The sequence below is a fragment of the Sphaerodactylus townsendi genome, linkage group LG09 (assembly GCF_021028975.2).
Source record: "Sphaerodactylus townsendi isolate TG3544 linkage group LG09, MPM_Stown_v2.3, whole genome shotgun sequence".
Taxonomy (NCBI): Eukaryota; Metazoa; Chordata; class Lepidosauria; order Squamata; family Sphaerodactylidae; genus Sphaerodactylus; species Sphaerodactylus townsendi.
The window spans coordinates 60,764,143-60,780,756 of NC_059433.1; the positions used below are offsets into that span (position 1 = coordinate 60,764,143).

The window sequence follows — 16,614 nt, forward strand, 5'->3', positions numbered from 1 at the left end:
AATCACTATTCCTGCCTTTTTACCTTTCGATCTAGCAGCAATAAACTCATTCCCTAATTTTGGATTTTTCAATAACCCACTGTCCTTAATAATCATATGCGTTTCTTGCACACAAATAATATGAGCTTCTTGTCTTAATAAATAATTAAATACTTTTTTTCTTTTCATAGGGCTGTTCAATCCATTAACATTCCACGTTAGGCAATTCATAGTTTATTAAGTCAATCAAGAAAAGGTGAAGAGAAAGTAAAATAGAATAAAATAAACAAGCACCACAATTTATTTACAATATTTCTTATTTCAGTTCCCTTTTAAATTTCTTCAAAAAGGCTGTCGCTTCTTCCTTGTTTAAAATTACCTTTCTAGTCCCTTTAAACTGAAATGAGAGACCCTCTGGAATCTCCCATTTATAATAAATATTTTTCCTTTGTAATGAGGAAGAGAGTTCCGAATAATCTTTCCTCATCTTTAATATCTTAGCTGGTACTTCTTTCAAAATTAAGATCTCCTTGCCTCCCACTTTCAAATTGTCATTACGATGTTTATGTAGTATTTCATTTCGAAACACCTTTCTTGTAAAGCCCACCACTATATCTCTTGGGAGATTCTTTTCTTTAGCAATTTTTGAATTGGCTCTAAAAACCTCATCAATTTCTTGTTCTATATCCTCTATATTTTCTCCCATAAATTCAGCAATAATTTCTATTATTTTGCTCCTTGTCTTCTCATTTTCCTGTTCTGGGATTTTTCTAAATCCCTCTCTTAAGTACCTCTCTTTTAATTTCATCTCTAACCATAAATTTTCGCCTGAGACTGTTTCTTTTTCCATCTCAAATCCAGCCATTTTTTCTTCTACCATTTCCAGTCTTTTATCCATCTGTTTTGTATCTTCCATCATCTGTTTGATGTTTTGTTCTAACGTTCCAATCTTTTTTTCTTCTTGCTTAATGCCAGTTAAGTCCTTTTCTATTCGTTTGACTTTGTCATTTGTCTCCATAATTGTTTCTGTTATTAAGTCCAATTTAGCCAACACTTCATTCATTGTGGTTTTGTCTGGTGTACTGACTTGATTATGCTGAGTACCATAGTTGGGGAGTTGGCTCTTATTATTATGTTTCCTTGGCGTCATTTTCACTTTTTAAAGCGTTCGCTATGTATTTCTTTATTTCTTAAGCCTCCCCGGTAACATAAAGGGCAGAGCAGGTTAGGTCTATTTGTCCTTAATCGCTCAGACCCGTGGAAAAGGATTTCTCAAAGTCTGTAAAGCTGTTCTTAAACTAATGCGCACACGTTCCGTTTTGAGTCTTAAACACAAAAGATTTCAACATTGAAAATGCAAACCCGGATGTGGTCTTTGCCTAATGACACGTAGCGCGGTTGGGCTTCTCTCACCCGTTCCAGTGTCTTGACGAGCTCTGCCCCCGTTCGCCAGTGCGTCGACCACCCGACCGGTTCCCGCGTCGCCGGTTCTCCGAAGTCGCCCGCAAAACGCCCCGTCGCTTCGCCGGCTGTAACTTTCGGCGTCGCGCTTCCATGTCTCCCCGGCTCTCCGGACCTTGCTTCGCAGCCGCTCAGACAGCCCTCTCACCTGGCGTCCCTGCCGCTCGCTTCAAACCTGTCGTGCAGAGAGGTCCCCCGCAAGGCTCTTTATGCTGAGCCTTGAAAATAGTTGTTTATTTTCAACCACTGTTTTAATGGGTTGTCTTTTACCACGTTGCGAAGCTCCGCTCGACGTTGGAGCTGCCGACCCCACCGGAAGTTGCACCGGAAGCCTCAAGGTCAAGGCATTTCCCATGTCTATGTATGAGGGTAAAAGTTGGTCAACAAAGAAAGCTGATTGGAAGAAAGTTGATTAATTTAAGTTGTGAGGTTGGAGGAGAATTTTACAGATACCCTGGACCACCAAAAAGACAAATAAGGGAATCAAATCAAGCCTAAATTCTCTGTAGATGCTAAAATGACTAAAACGAGGCTGTCATGCTTTGGTCACACAATGAGAAGACAAGAATCATGGGAAAAACAATAATGCTAGGAAAATTTGAAGACAGAAAGAAAAGATAATGATCCAACTGATGCACTGATTCAGTCTAGGACAGTGGTTCTCAACCTTCCTAAGGCCGCGACCCCTTAATACAGTTCCTTATGTTGTGGTGACCCCCAACCCTAACATTTATCCATTTTACAGATGGAGAATACTGATGCAGAGAGTCTTAAGTGACCCCTGTGAAAGGGTCATTCGACCCCCAAAGGGGTCGCAACCCCCAGTTTGAGAACCACTGGTCTAGGAAGCCACAAACCTCTGCTTGCGAAACCTGATCAGGGCTGCTAACAATAGGATATTTTGAAGACAGTTCATTTATGCAGTCACCTTAAGTCAGAAGTGACTTGGCAGCACTACACACGCACACAATGTTTAAGCATTGAATATTAGAGCCTAAATGAGGTGATGGTTTGTTCTCATTGGAATAAGAGAGCTCACTTGACTTCATGAGAACCAACAATGTTTTAGAAGGCTTTTGAACTGTTAACTTTAAATGTTTGAGTTTGCAAAATTATTTGTTATAATACTGAAGCAAAGGGAATCGGTTTTTAAAATTTGGGACAACACTTCCTAGTGGCTGGGATAATGCTTGTAACTGAATGACTACAGAACAGGGTGTGGTGGAAGAGGAGCTCGTTGGTGTGAGGGCTGTTTTGACCATCATTCTGTAATGAGGGAAAGAACAAAATGTCTCTCAGTCTTGGGTGGCCTAAGAAAATAGTTGTTTTTTTAATGGAGTGAGGAGTTGTTTCTCCTAGTTAGACAAAATCTTCTCTTATGAAGTAGTAGTTTTTAAGTTTTGTGAGATGCTAATGAAATGCTGTCATGCTGGAACAAACTGTATATCGTAGCTATACGTCTTAATTGTTGTATTTTCAATATGCCCTCATTTTGCTTCCAATATCTGTAGTAAACTGCGGGAAAAATATTTGTGGGCTGGTTAATTAAATTAAGACTCGTAAACATGTATCTAATTATCCTCCGAAGCCACTTATTCTGTGTCAAATGACAATTGACTGATACATTTTCTTACAGCTACCACCATCGTCGCATTTATTTGTTTCTAACAGTTTAGACATCAAGAAATATGTTGCAAATGTTACACCATTATTGTGTTAACATAAAAGCAGCACCCTTAATTAATCTAAATGAAGGCAAGCTAAAGGAAGTTACTTTAAAGCATGTTTTCCATTCAGAAGATTTTCTTTTAAAAATCTCATTAAAAATAAAGGATTATGAACTGTTGTGTTCAAATGTGCATCTTCAAACAAAAAGCCAGAGTTTGCAAAACATTGTGGGTTGAATCCAAAAGGTCATTTTTTTACCACCATAAATCACTTCTGCAAGTGAAGGAAAGGAGAGATGATTTTTTGCTAATTTCTTGTTGCTGCTCACTGGTGCCACTGAAATGCTGCTGCTGTTAGACTCCATGACGTCTACTATCCTCTGCCAGTAGCCAGGGGGTTCCTGACAACCATAGGCCCAAATAGTGTCTACTCTGGGAGGAGGGCATAATTGAAAATTTCCCCCTCCCCTCTTTCAGCTGATGAACAAGGACCTTTGGATTCAATCTTCTATAAGAGAATTCACAACTTTTTTAAAAAAGCAAATCCTTGTCTACTTAGTACATACTTTAACAACATTTAACTAAAATCTGCCAGAATAAACAGTAATTTCTTGTCACATACAATAAATAAGATGCACCTGAATAACCAGGGGCAGCCATTGCTGCCGTGGTGAGCAACGCAGCAAGATAAGGGGCATGCATGGCCTGGCGGCAAGCTGCAGAAACGGGTGCAATGATTGGCTCCCACCGAAAAAGGCGGGAGGAGCCTGGGTATATCTAGACGCCTTCCCCGGTCCACGCCCTTCCCGGCGGCGAGAACCAACAAGGCGTGGCCCACCCACCCTCCCTGTAATTTAGGGTTGGCGGGATTTTTTGGGTCCTTACTGTTGCAGTCCTGATCACAAGCGGGTTTTGCAACGGTTAGTCGCGACACATCTGGGGAGAGAACAAGCCTTCCGGCTGGGGCTCCCGAGCGCTTCTGCGCCCTATGAGGGTCGGGGGGTGGGGCCGAGGCAAGGCGCTGGCAGGCCGGCAGGCCGCAGGCAGCTGCCCGACACCTTCAGGGAGTGGGAGTTGGAGTTGGGCCCGTCCGAGGCGACCGCTTAGCCGGCGATTGCCCGATTAACCCCAGCAAAGCACGGGAGGAAGAGCGGGCTGGGGGCTGCCTGGGGAGGGCTCAGCCGGTGCCCGTCTCCTCAGCAGGGGCGGGAAGTGTGGAAGCTTATTCAGGAGTATGATCTCTGGGCTTCCCTTCCGCCAGTTTCCCATTCATTGGGATGTGATGTCGCGACCCGTTTACCACTTCCAGCGCCTCTGATGTAAATAGTTCTTGTTTATATGTTTGTTGTTTAATAAACGGGCTGCGGCCCATTCCTTTCCAGCCTGTCGTTGTGGTGTACTTATTGAGCGAGGGAGTCTCACCATCTACAGCAAATAGTTGTCAAGCCTCCTTACTTTACAATTCTTGCTTTGCCATGAAGCAGTTTTCTGCAGCTTATTTCACAGGTTCTTGTAAAAACAAAGTGAGGGAAGCTGTGGGGGGGGGGGGTTAAATCAAATAAATCAGAAAGACTATCTTGCCAGTCAATAGCTTTCTCTTCCATTCATTACATGAATTGCTTTTGGACTGTTATTTATAGAGCTTTTAAAAACATTTTTTATTTGTTTGTAAATGAAGCCTCTATGGGGGGGGGGCAGATAAGGGCTGCCAATGTCCAGGTGTGGCCTGGAGATCTATTGCCTTGATCACCTCTTCTGTACCAACCTTATGTCCTTTGTCCAGTTTTATGTCCTGTTTTAACACCCGCTCTGTCCTGTATTTTGTATTTTTACTGATATGCCTGATAAAGGTCAGTTGAAGTTGGTATTACCATTGATCTCCAGACTACAGATATCAGTTCTCCTGGAGAAAATGGTTGCTTGGGAGGGTGAGTTATATGGCATTATACCCTGTTGAGGTCCCTCCCCAGAATCTGCCTCCACCCCTAAATCTCAAGGATTACCCAACTGAAAGCTGGCAACCTGACTGTAGATGATGAATATAAGGTGATGACTCTGAAGGTCTCACTGTCTTGGTTTTGAGGGTTATGTTAAAATCCAGGAAACTGCTTTATTAATTCTTCCTCAGTTCTCACGGTCTCATGTATTGGGTTTTTTTGTTTTTTTTTGCGGGGGGGGGGGGGTGCAACACAGATCCTGCCCTTGACTACTTGTGAAAGGAACTATCTGCTAAAAATAAAGGCAGAGAGGGGAAAATGCTGATGTGTCAGAACAAAGAAAGTGCATGAACAAACATAATGGGGCTCATTAGCATCCATCATATCAGAACTAAAGGCGACAGCACACCTTCGGTTTGTGTTTCTTTCTGCGTTATGAATCTCCCTCCCCCAATCTTGGTGGTAAGAAACTTGCATTATTGAGATAGATCTTCTTTCAAATGCAAATTGTGACAGGTTTTTCTTGGCCTATATTGACATAGCACAAATACATTATTTCAATTTAGCAAAGGCTGCTAACATGCCTCTGTAGTAGCAAGACCCAAATAATGTTACTTAAAACTGTTAATAGGATGCAAGTGCCCTGGCATGCTCAGCTGGGTGTGTGTGTGTGGCAGGTAGATTGTACTATTATTAGTAAGCAACACCATTTTCATAATGTTGCTGTTCATCATCTGGCAAGAGATGAGTCAGCATAAACCAATCAGTACAGTGTATTCTGAGTTCTTACAAACAGGTTTTTCCATGAATAATATAATATGACCTGGAAATAATATGAGTGATTACCTAAATTTTAATCTCATTTTGATGTAATCGAGAAGAAGAATTGTTTCTTATACCCTGCTTTTTGCTACCTTTAAGCAATCTCAGAGAAGCTTATTGTCACCTTCCCTTTCCATTCCTACCACAGGCACCTTGTGAGGTAGGTGGCGCTGAGAGAGTTCTGAGAGAACTGTGACTGGTTCAAGGTCACACAGCAGGCGTGTGGAATCCAGTCTGGTTCTCCATATTAGAGTCTGCTACTCATGAGAAGGAGGAATGGGAGTCAAACACAGTTCTTTAGATTAGAGTCTTCCATTCTTAACCACTACACCCTGTTGATAGTTGTGTAAATAGATCGTACAGTACATCAGTTGGAAGGAATTTTCTGAGAATAACACACTGTGACAAATTTTGCTATTGTGACCTGGCCCTGTAAGATTGTGATCTTGGCACAAATTATATTTGTGTAGAATGGGTGGAGGGGAACATAGAGATGCCAGGCCCTGAGTCAAAGCCTGACAGGAGTCATTACTGGACAACCTGCCATTCTAACGATGCACAGACAAAACTCTAGCACCTTAGAATATATTCACAAGGCATCATGTCCAAGCATCCTCTGCTAAAATTTCTGCCAAAAACTAAGGCCTCTGGGCTAGGCCATATACCCTCTCTCAGTTTCAGCTTGGAGGTCTGACCTTTGTGAGCCACTGCTGCTGTACCACAGCTAGGTATTATGAAGAGAGTTAACAAAGCAGGTACTAGGGAGGTCATGTGTCCTGCTTCAGTGGGAGATTCTTCCCCTACTGACTTTCCCCACCATTACTCAGTTGGGTGATAGGGAAAAAGGGGGACGATCAGCAATACCAGTGGCATGACTTGGAAGGTGACATCACACTGGGTTCAAGTCTAGCATTTGCCCCAGATTGGGGGGTGGGGGTGGATTCTAGAGTATCAACCCCTACACAATGACATTGCAAAGTCATAAGCTAGGCTCCCCCCCTGGAAGTCACCTACCAGTTACCAGTCTTAGTCTGTCAATTTTAGCAGGCATATAACCAGAGATGGGATCCAACCAGTTCTCACCACTTCTCTAGAAGTGGTTACTAATTTTTTCTGAGTGCCGAGAAGGGGTTACTAAAGCAACCTCCCTGCCCAATAGGAACTGGAGGTGTGTGTGTGCGGCAACACCACTGTTTGAATCCCACCACCATCAGAACCTGTCATTAAAATTTTTGGATCCCACCACTGCATATAACTTTCAGCAACTTTACTGTAAGCACAAAGGGATGTCAGGAGTAATCTTGAACTAAACTGACTGCTAGCATGAGAATGGAACATAAAAACTTCCCTTTCTAGAGACTGAATTCCTAGTATGGCAAGGTACCATCCCACTGATGTGGCAAGCTATACATGATAGCTAATGCTCGAAGTCTAAAGTGCAGGCTAAGCTTCAGATCCTGTGAGTAAAATGAGGGTGCTTTTTCTAACCTGCTAAGACAACTGGAATAACTTCTGTCTGCCCATACCTTTTAACTTTTCCAGTTGTGGAGTGTTAATTGTTCCTTAAAGCTAAATGTTCTAGGTCACTTCCTCTACAACTTTCTAATTGTATGGTGACATTTTGTATTTGCAGAAATAACATCCTTCATCCAAGAAAAATATTCCTAAACTTTACATAATGACATAAAGAAATAATATTGCTTGCCAGCAAAGTGAAAGTTGTTTCTGGTAATGGACTGTGATACCCCATGTCCCCCTTAGCTGTATGCCAGTGGCCCACGTTGCATAGTATGGTAAAGAGCTGTGCCAAGGGTTTCCAACATGCTGCTTATCACATTATCTCAGAGGCACAGCTCATAGTCATGTTGCAATAACTTCCACACCACAAGTGTTAGACTAGGAAGTAGCATCTGACATACTAGAAATTATATTCTAACCAAGCTGCCTGAGAGTAACTGGCTAACAACTGTCTCCTTATCTTCCCATAGTCAAAACACACAAGTTTTTATTAGAAATACAGTCAACTTTAGGGGATACTTTTCCCCACATCTGGTAGTCTTGCTATTCAGCTGTGCTTTAGTTGTGTGATATAGTAGATGCAACCCAAAATACAACAAATCATCATTTCAGTTTTGATAACACCAGAAACCTAACTAAATATGCACTGAAACTAGGGTCTCACGATTAAATAGGCAACGAGTATGCTATCCAGACTGGTAAGAAGGGAAAATGATAAACAGTGTCAATAACTGATGTCAAATACTCTGTTTTCTCTTCAGATTGTACAAATCTTTTGCCTTTTTTAACTAAACAACTGATTAAGCACAATACAGTAATAGTAACAGAAACAGACAAGTAATCCCTTTGTGCATAATTACAAGACAAAGCCAAGACCACAAAGATGATTTGGGAATCCATTGTTTTTCATCCATGCAAAGACATAATATATTTTCATCAACAGCATCAGTGACAGGAAATTAGACAGGAAAGTCTAATTATTTCAAAAAAACCTTTAAAATAGTTTAAAATTTGGGGCATTGTTAAGCACTCTAGTATATACTGTGAGAAAAGCAAGCATGTAGCAATAAAAACAATTACTTCCAGTCAGGGGCGAAGTGTGGGGGAACTGTGCTAGGGGCACGTGTGCGCCCTGTGCCCCTCCCACACACCTGCCATGTCCTGGAATGTCCTTTCCATGCCTCTGCAGGGTCACACACCTGGTGCATTGCACACCCCCTTTCCCCTTGGCACTACGCTACTGCTTTCAGTTCTTCGTGTTTTATCATTACATTGGAAAGTGTGTTGGAATTTGAAGTTGCAATTCAGATACAGCCTGCCGCTGAGCCCTGCCCTTCCTTGGCTTCCCTGCTGGCCCCCTGGCTCCTGTAAGAGGGGCGCGGGGGTGGCATGGGGAGCCAGGCGGGGGGACATGGGGAGGCGGTCATGCCCCCGGGCGCAATTTAGCTCCCGTATGCCACTGATGTGGGTTTATCTCAAGTATCTGAGTTTCATATTGTCTTAGACAGCCATGAAAGAGTTGGGCTGCAGTGTCTTCCATGCCTCCAATATAAGGAGAACATATGAAACTGAACAGCAAGAAATAAACTACATATGAGAACATCACTATACCAAAAAAGATCTTTCTGACTACCAGCACCTGTCTGAGGAATGGGGAATACTTGATGCAAAAATCTTTCCTTTTGAACATATCCCTTAGCTTATAATGTCAATGTGTATTCATTTATCATCAAGGACCACTTTCTTAACTACTTTTTAAGATATATACTTTCATAACTTCCTGTAGACTCTCTGAAACAATGGCCTTCAGGTATACAGCTGCCACGGCTGACTTTTCTGCAAGCACATGGAATTTGGCTGGGATTTCTGCAAACACGTGGAATTAGAATCTCATTTTGCCCTTGTTGAAGGAAAGTCAGGATACTAAGAGTTCTTTTATGCTACCATGGGAAATGGTACTTAACGCATAACTGACACAAACTGATGAGAATCTTGGTCTGGAAATAGCTTGTGTGTTCAATATTAGTGGTTTTTATTTAAGTTCTGTAAAAGTTTTCAATATTGATCACTCTGGAAATGGTCTGTGTTGGAAACTGTGGGTATTGGCAAGGATACATTTCCACTTTTATTGGACCTGTAGTGGCATTTAACATCTTTGGGAAATAGTATGGAAGGATGGGTTTCTTACTAACTACCATTAAAGCTAAGATAAGTTAAAGTAGTTAGATTGGCTAATGATGGCAGTAATATTTGCCAAAGTTGATACCAAAAGATCAAAAGTTATTCCTAAAAAGATAAAGAAAAATTAATTAACGAATGTGAACTTTGTAGGATATGTTCCTTCCAATCATGTTTTCATAGGCCATTCATTATATTCCTGAAACTGAATGGAAACAAGGCTAACATTATTTGTTAAAATAACTTATATAACTGTATATCAGCATGGCCTTGATTGCAATGGAATGTAGCATCCATTATAACTAACACAATCAAGCACAGTCAATGAGACATAAATACGTTTGTTGTTGTTAAGAACTAGTGATTGACTGGGGCAAAAACGATGTGGTATGAAACAGCTGTATAATGATAACTCTTTTCATTCTTTTTGTAGGTTTGTATTGTAGTAATCCAATTGATTACACTGATTTCTCTCAGCACTGGGAAGCTGGCACAGACACTTTGGGTGTATGAAAACATCAAGGCACAGAATTCCAGCATTGTGTTGGTGGATGAATTGGACCAAATAAGCCACAGGCATGATCTGCATCACCTGGATAAGAGACTGGGTCAATAATTAAATCATCCAGCCAAAAATCTTCTTGAGATTATTCACGTTCTGTCAAACATTAAGTTCTCCATGCTCAACAGACCTTCTTTACTGTGGTGAGTCAGTAATAACGGAACTCGTTAAATCTTGACTGCATGAGTTCAGTGCAGCAATGAGTTGTAAAGGGTCAGAAATGTACAAGGCTGTGGCTCTTGCCAGAGGACAAGGTGATTGCTGCTGTTCTTACTGCAACTCTTTCCTCCCCCGAAGACCACTGTCCTAGAGATCTTCAGAAACAAATTTTGTAGGGGGTAGAGAGGAGGCAGGAAATGTCATTTCCATAAACATGTTCCATTTCCACAAACAGTAGCACAGGTGCATATCTGTTTGCAATTCTGTTCCTTCTTAGGTGCTCTTGTGAAAGGTTTGGTTACCCAGTGCAGTATTTAATAGGAAATTATTGGAAATAATCAAAATCATATTTAATGTCTTTAAAAAGAAATATTTGCAATCACAATGTTCATTTTGATGTGTCAACACTCAACAGAAAGCTCCAGTATTTTTTTAAATCACTGACGTTAAAAAAGAACATACAGAAGAAACTCACGTATTCTTTGATGGCCCTCAATAGTATGTTTTGGCTATTGAAATAATACTGGATCATTCGAGGTACTTAAACTGCCTCTCAGGTATGTTTCTCCCACTTGGGAATATATGTTCTGGACATCTAATTTATTCTTTTCAAATTTGTTCATTAACCTATTTTATGAATGATTATGTCTTAAAAGACTTTACAGGGTGTAAAGTTTTGTGTCTGTGTACACATATTTGCTGATACTTCTGTTTTAGGTAATTGGGATTATATGGTTGCAATCTTAATTAACGGGGGTGGCTCAGTGGCAGAGTCTCTGCTTGTTGTGCAGAAGGTCCCAGGTTCAATTTTCAGCCTTCCCCTTAGAGGGAGCACTTGCTAGGTGACATGAAAGACCTCTGCATAAGATCCTGGACAGTCTGAGTAGACAGTACTGATATTGATGGACCAAAGGTCGAATTCAGAATAATGCAGCTTCATGTGTCCATGTGGATCATGTTTGCCCAGAAATTCTTTCTGTAGGATAACGTCACTATCAAATGCTTGCAGGCACTTTTTTAAGCATTTTCCTAAGATTCCAGGAACCAGCTCTGAGCTACTGATTTGCCAGATGTTGCCTCTCTTCTTTCTATCCCCGTTGCAATAGCTCAGATAGTAGGTGCAAGGCGACCTGGAAATATGGACAATGATGGTGAAAATCCTATCTGTAATGAAAAATTATTTAATTGCCTCTAGGCAAGAAGATCTAATGTTGGAAGCATTTAAAAGTGTTTTCTATTCAGGTTGTAGACTCCATATCGCTAAGGCTATTTTATCGAGCTTGAATTGGCTGTCACTGTAATTTTAATGGTAAATTAGTTTGGTTAATGAAACCAAACTTTTCCAAATAGTTGTTTTTTGTTAGTTTAAAATGTGTTATTTTAAAAGGTGATCACACACATTTCTTTGCTCCCTTTTCTGCATGTATTTGAGTTTGTAATCATGAAAAATGTTTTGGTCAACCGCATGTTCTCCTCCCAGTAATCTGATCCCAGTGGGCACTGTTGTATTTCAAGCTGTCTAACGTGGAGGGAACTCCATAGCATCATTAGGATTACAGCTGTGTATTCAGGGCATGGAAAAAATCCTGAGAATGAAATCCCTTGTCTGGCATAAAGCCAGAATGGAAATGATCAACCACATTGGTACCCAGTCAAACAAATACAAGCCCTGCATTAACAAAATGGTGATGCTTGGGACTTAAGAATTCAGAATGCAAATAATATTCATTACTGCAATGTGGAGGAGGAAGGATTATTTGTTTATGTTCTAACATTTCTGCATGGAGTACTTTGTTGGAATACGGCTCCATTTTCAAGCAGTTGCCTAAGCAGGTAAAGGTTATGGTTATGAAATCACCTTCCAGAAGAGATTGATTTGCCTGTTTTTAGTTGCTTTAGAACATTCACCTCCTTTTTAAAAAGCATTTCACTACAGTTATGCAACAAGAAAACTCATTCTTCAATGAGAAGCATGTCAGAAAATGATCAGCAAAGTACTGAATTTTTCTAATTTATTCCATTGGTACCATAAAACGATGAGTAATTAATGGAGAGGAAAGATCACTGATGGTAAGGTAATAGATGAAAAGGTACTCATGAAGAGGAGATAAAATGGTGCATATCACAGAACACCTGCCAGACCATGTATTCTGTGTTGTCCACTATATTTTAATAATTGTAAGACTTTGCTTACACATGCTTTCAAGGATTTATTGACCACTTAGTTCTGACAAAAGGAGCTGTGATTCTCAGAAGCGTAAATTCTGAAACTCTTGTTGGTCTTTAAGATGCTACTGGACTTGAAGTTCATGCATCACTAGTTGGACCAAGCTGGGGGAGTCAGTTTGCATATTAGCAGGCAATACTGTATACTGTAGTAGTGTAATGACTATCTTTCTGTATATGATGACTAGGTATTTGTGCATAATATCTGGGCATGGTGCAGAAAACATATGGTTCAACACTAAGTTAATTGTTAATCTTCTATTAGATTTGCCAGAAGACTAGATATACACAAATGTGTGGCTAAGATAGCAGAAGTTCTCAGGTGAGATCAAGTGTTTGATGCATGTGTCCATATATTTTATGTTCCTTCAAATATGACAGAAAAGCCACATGCTTTTCATCTCAAAGCACATTTTTTTCTGAATTATGGAGATGATGGATGCTATGCACCAATATTTCACCACTGGCATTTGTGCCAGGCTTTTCCATCAGTTTTATTTATTTCAAACATTTAAATGCAATTCTTTTACCCAAATGGCACCCCCAAAGTGGACCCATGTGGCTCCTAATTTTGCCAAGACAGACAAGTTGAAGGTCTGCTATAAGTTGTTTACTAAGTGTAGTAAAGAAGAAATTGCTTGAATTCACCAGAACTTGGAAACATCAGTTGGAGTTTCAGCATTGGAACCGAGAGTGCAGAGTGCAGGTTGCTATTGCTTCGATGGATTTCCATTGTTGCGGCTTAAGGATATGGAGAAGCTGCTGGAAACTAAATCCTGCTGTAGTGTGTGTAACCCTGGGATTGTAACATCTAACTGGGGATAATTATTTGGTTGTGTTCTGGGAACAGTGAATGTTTCCTTTAAGTTAGGTGTAGTTTCTAACATCCTGTAGTATTGAGATTCCTGCAAAAGAAACCTTCCCTGGACCCAAATTAGGTTAGCAACAAAGCTGGCAGCAAATATTTATTTTCTTCATTTATAGTTCCCCTTTCTGGCTGAGACTCAAAGTGCATTACAGTGATGTAGCTATAGATTTTTTATGGGGTGGGTGACCACTTCTCCCCAAGCCCTGCCCCCAGCCTCAGTGCTTATAAAAGCAGCTCTCCGAGGCCAGGGATGGCAGACTCCCCTGCCCCACCCCCCACCCGCCTCTACAGGCTGGGCTCCCAGCCAGCAGTTCCTTCTGCCTTCCCCTCCGGGCAGAGGCGTAGCTATGGAAAATGGAGCCCAGTGCAAAATCTGAGTTTTGCATGCCTCCCCTCATGGGCAGCCACTGTGATTCTGGAATCCACCCCCAAACAGCATCACTTTCAATGGTGTTTAAACTAGGGAGCCCACCTTAAAGGGAGGATCTGGGGTCCCCAGTTAAAACAACATAGAAAGTAATGCTGTTTTGGGGTGGATTATCTCCCACCCTGAAACAGCATCACTTTCAATGTTTAAACTGGGGACCTCAGATTCTCTTTTTAAATCCATGCCGAAGGGGGTGGATTTAAAAGGAGAATCTGGGGAAATTTGGGGGGTGCCTGCCGCCAGGGGTGCAATTGTTAAGCTAGCAGCACCAAACTTAAGGAGCTCCCTCCACCTCCAGGCTGAGTTTGAGGAAGCCCAGCCTGCAGGGAGGTGGAGGGAGCTCCTTATTTGGGCAGTGACTCCCCTGATGTCATTGCCCAAATAAGGAGCTCCCTCCACCTCCTGGCTGCCTGGGCTTTTATAAACCCAGCCCTGAAGGTGGGAAGGAGGCCTCCCCTTATTTGGGCAATGACATCAGGGGGAGTCACTGCCCAAATAAGGAGCTCCCTCTGCCTTCCGGCTTCCCACCTTCGGCTTATACGTGAGTCAATACATTTCCCCAGGTTTTGGTAGTAAAATTAGGTGCCTCGGCTTATACACGAGTTTATACGGTAATTGCCAGAGATAATATGCCATGGCTATGCAGTTCCTTCTCAATATTGGTGTGGTTAAATGATTTTTTAAAAAATAGTTGCTCATCAACATTTAAGCCATTGCAACTGATTTGTAAAATGTTGTTTAATATGATTTTGATCTTAAATGTTTTGGGATTCTAATTGTATAACCTGCTTTACAAGCCACATGCTTGTCCATCTTTCACACATTGATAAGATACTTAAATAATGTTCTGTGACTTCTGGCCCATCTCATGTGGAAGGGAGTCCCAGAGGAGATGGATTTTTCCAGAGCATTGACCACTTGTCACGCCAAGGATTATCTCAATAAAGTTACAATGACCTGTAAAGGTTCCTGAGAGGTGACAATTGTCGTTTTCTACTCAATGTGGTTCCAAAAATATAGTGATACCACCTTAACATGCTCTATGGTGTAGCCGGGCACCCACTTAGAGGAGTATCTTGGAAAAATGTAGCCCAGTGCAAAATCTGAGTTTTATGCCCCCCACTGCCCCCCCCCCGTATGTGTGGCCGCCCTCCTCCACCACGACCAAACAACTTTTTTGTATGGACCTGGAAGGAGGAGGAGGGGTGTGGGGCAATTTTCTGCCCCCATGTGACTAAATAGCCACAGCCTGGGGACATTTGACCACATATGTACGCCCCTGCACCTACTCAATATGAAGTCATGTTTATGTAACTGGAGTTGCCGTTAAGCAAAACAATGTAAATGTTCTGTCACAAAACTTTAAAAATTGTCCACTGTCCTGATCAAATTTACCACCCTGATTTAAGCATTCAGAATTTTCTCTTCCTTGGATGTGAGCTTTATGACTGCGGGTAGAATTAGGCAATTTAAGATGGTGTTATTTATTGGCACCTGTTTTTTACTCTTATGGAAAAAGTCAGGGCAGTGCTTTTTCTTTTCAAAGGTTATTTTTCTGTGAAATACTGGGAGTTTCAAACAAAATTATGTAGTTCTAGTAAATTAATAAACCACAGATTAACAGTACTGTCAAAAGTGATCTAAAGGAAGCTTCTTCAACATACCTTTGGGCCATATAGTGCTATTCTGCAGTGGGAAAGGTCACATTTTCGAGTATAGACAGTGCAAGTAAGGACAGGCTGCTTCTGAGTCCAAGTCTATCTCAGAGTCCTTTTAAACATGAATCCTGAGAAGCTGGCATGCTGCAGTGGCGGCCTGACAGGAGAGCCTGTGTGCCTGTTCAGTGTACAGCTGAGAGAATTATGAAATCTCTACAAATCTGAAATTTGTGGCTTCATTTAGTTTGGACTACCCCTGCCCCAAAGGAATTTATGAACTGTTAGCTATACAGTGAGGAATTTTGAGCTTATTTTAACTACCTAAGGAGATATTTCATTTTATGATCAATAAGAAGCTTTCTCATCCTTTCCTCCCACTCTTTAAAGAAAAGTGTACTGGGGCTGGTCTTTAGGTGTTGGAATGTCTTGGACCAGCATCAAATGCTTAGGATTCTTGATCATTCTTTCTCTAATCGACATGGCTCCCGAAAGTATGGGATTTCTTGTCATTTCCTCAAGTTTCCCCAATAAGAAGCTAGTCAGGATATTTTTTGTGCTCTCTGTTCCCATTTCTTCTTGTCATGTTGTTGTTATGGCTTCACTTTGGCTGCAGTTTTAGCAGGAAGGGCCATCACCCTCTTGCTTCAGCAAAAATACTAGTTCTTGAGAAGCATTACCCCCTCAGGCAATTGCCTGGATTCACCAAATGATAAGTGTACAGACCTACTGGGATTTTCAGTGATAAAAGCCCTGCAGTCAAGGCATAAAAGACTCTACATTCTTTTGCGCTTTAGAAATAGCTTCTTACCTATGTACCCTAGGGCTTAGGTACAGATGTTTTGATAGGGTTGCCAACCTCTTGGTGAGGCCTGGAGGTCTCCTGCTATTTTGGCTAATATCCACATGACAGAGATCAGTTCCCTTGGAGAACATGGAAGCTTTAGCAGGTGGACATTATGGCATTATACCCGAGATCCTTCTTCTCCCCAAACTCCAACATTCCCAAGCTCTACCCCCCCCCATCCCCCAAACTCAAGAGTTGGCAACTGGAGTTAATTGACAGGTTTGCAGTAAACTTAGAGCAGTTATTCCCTTTTAGTAATGTATAGATCGTAAATAAAAGCAAATGCAGAGGCAGATCTTGGGGGCAGG

General features: G+C 41.4%; 1 protein-coding gene across 7 annotated transcripts in view; it reads left to right on the forward strand.

Moving 5' to 3' along the window:
• SULF1 (sulfatase 1) overlaps positions 1-16,614 on the forward strand; it is a 111,352-nt gene that overhangs the window by 15,011 nt on the left and 79,727 nt on the right. For 5 of the 7 annotated variants that reach the window (XM_048507152.1, XM_048507160.1, XM_048507153.1 and 2 more), the window contains exon 2: positions 9,996-10,267. The exons of the other annotated variants lie outside the window; for them this stretch is intronic. The gene's annotated coding sequence lies outside the window, so the exon portion shown is untranslated. The remainder of the gene's footprint in view (positions 1-9,995; positions 10,268-16,614) is intronic. 7 annotated transcript variants of the gene reach the window in all.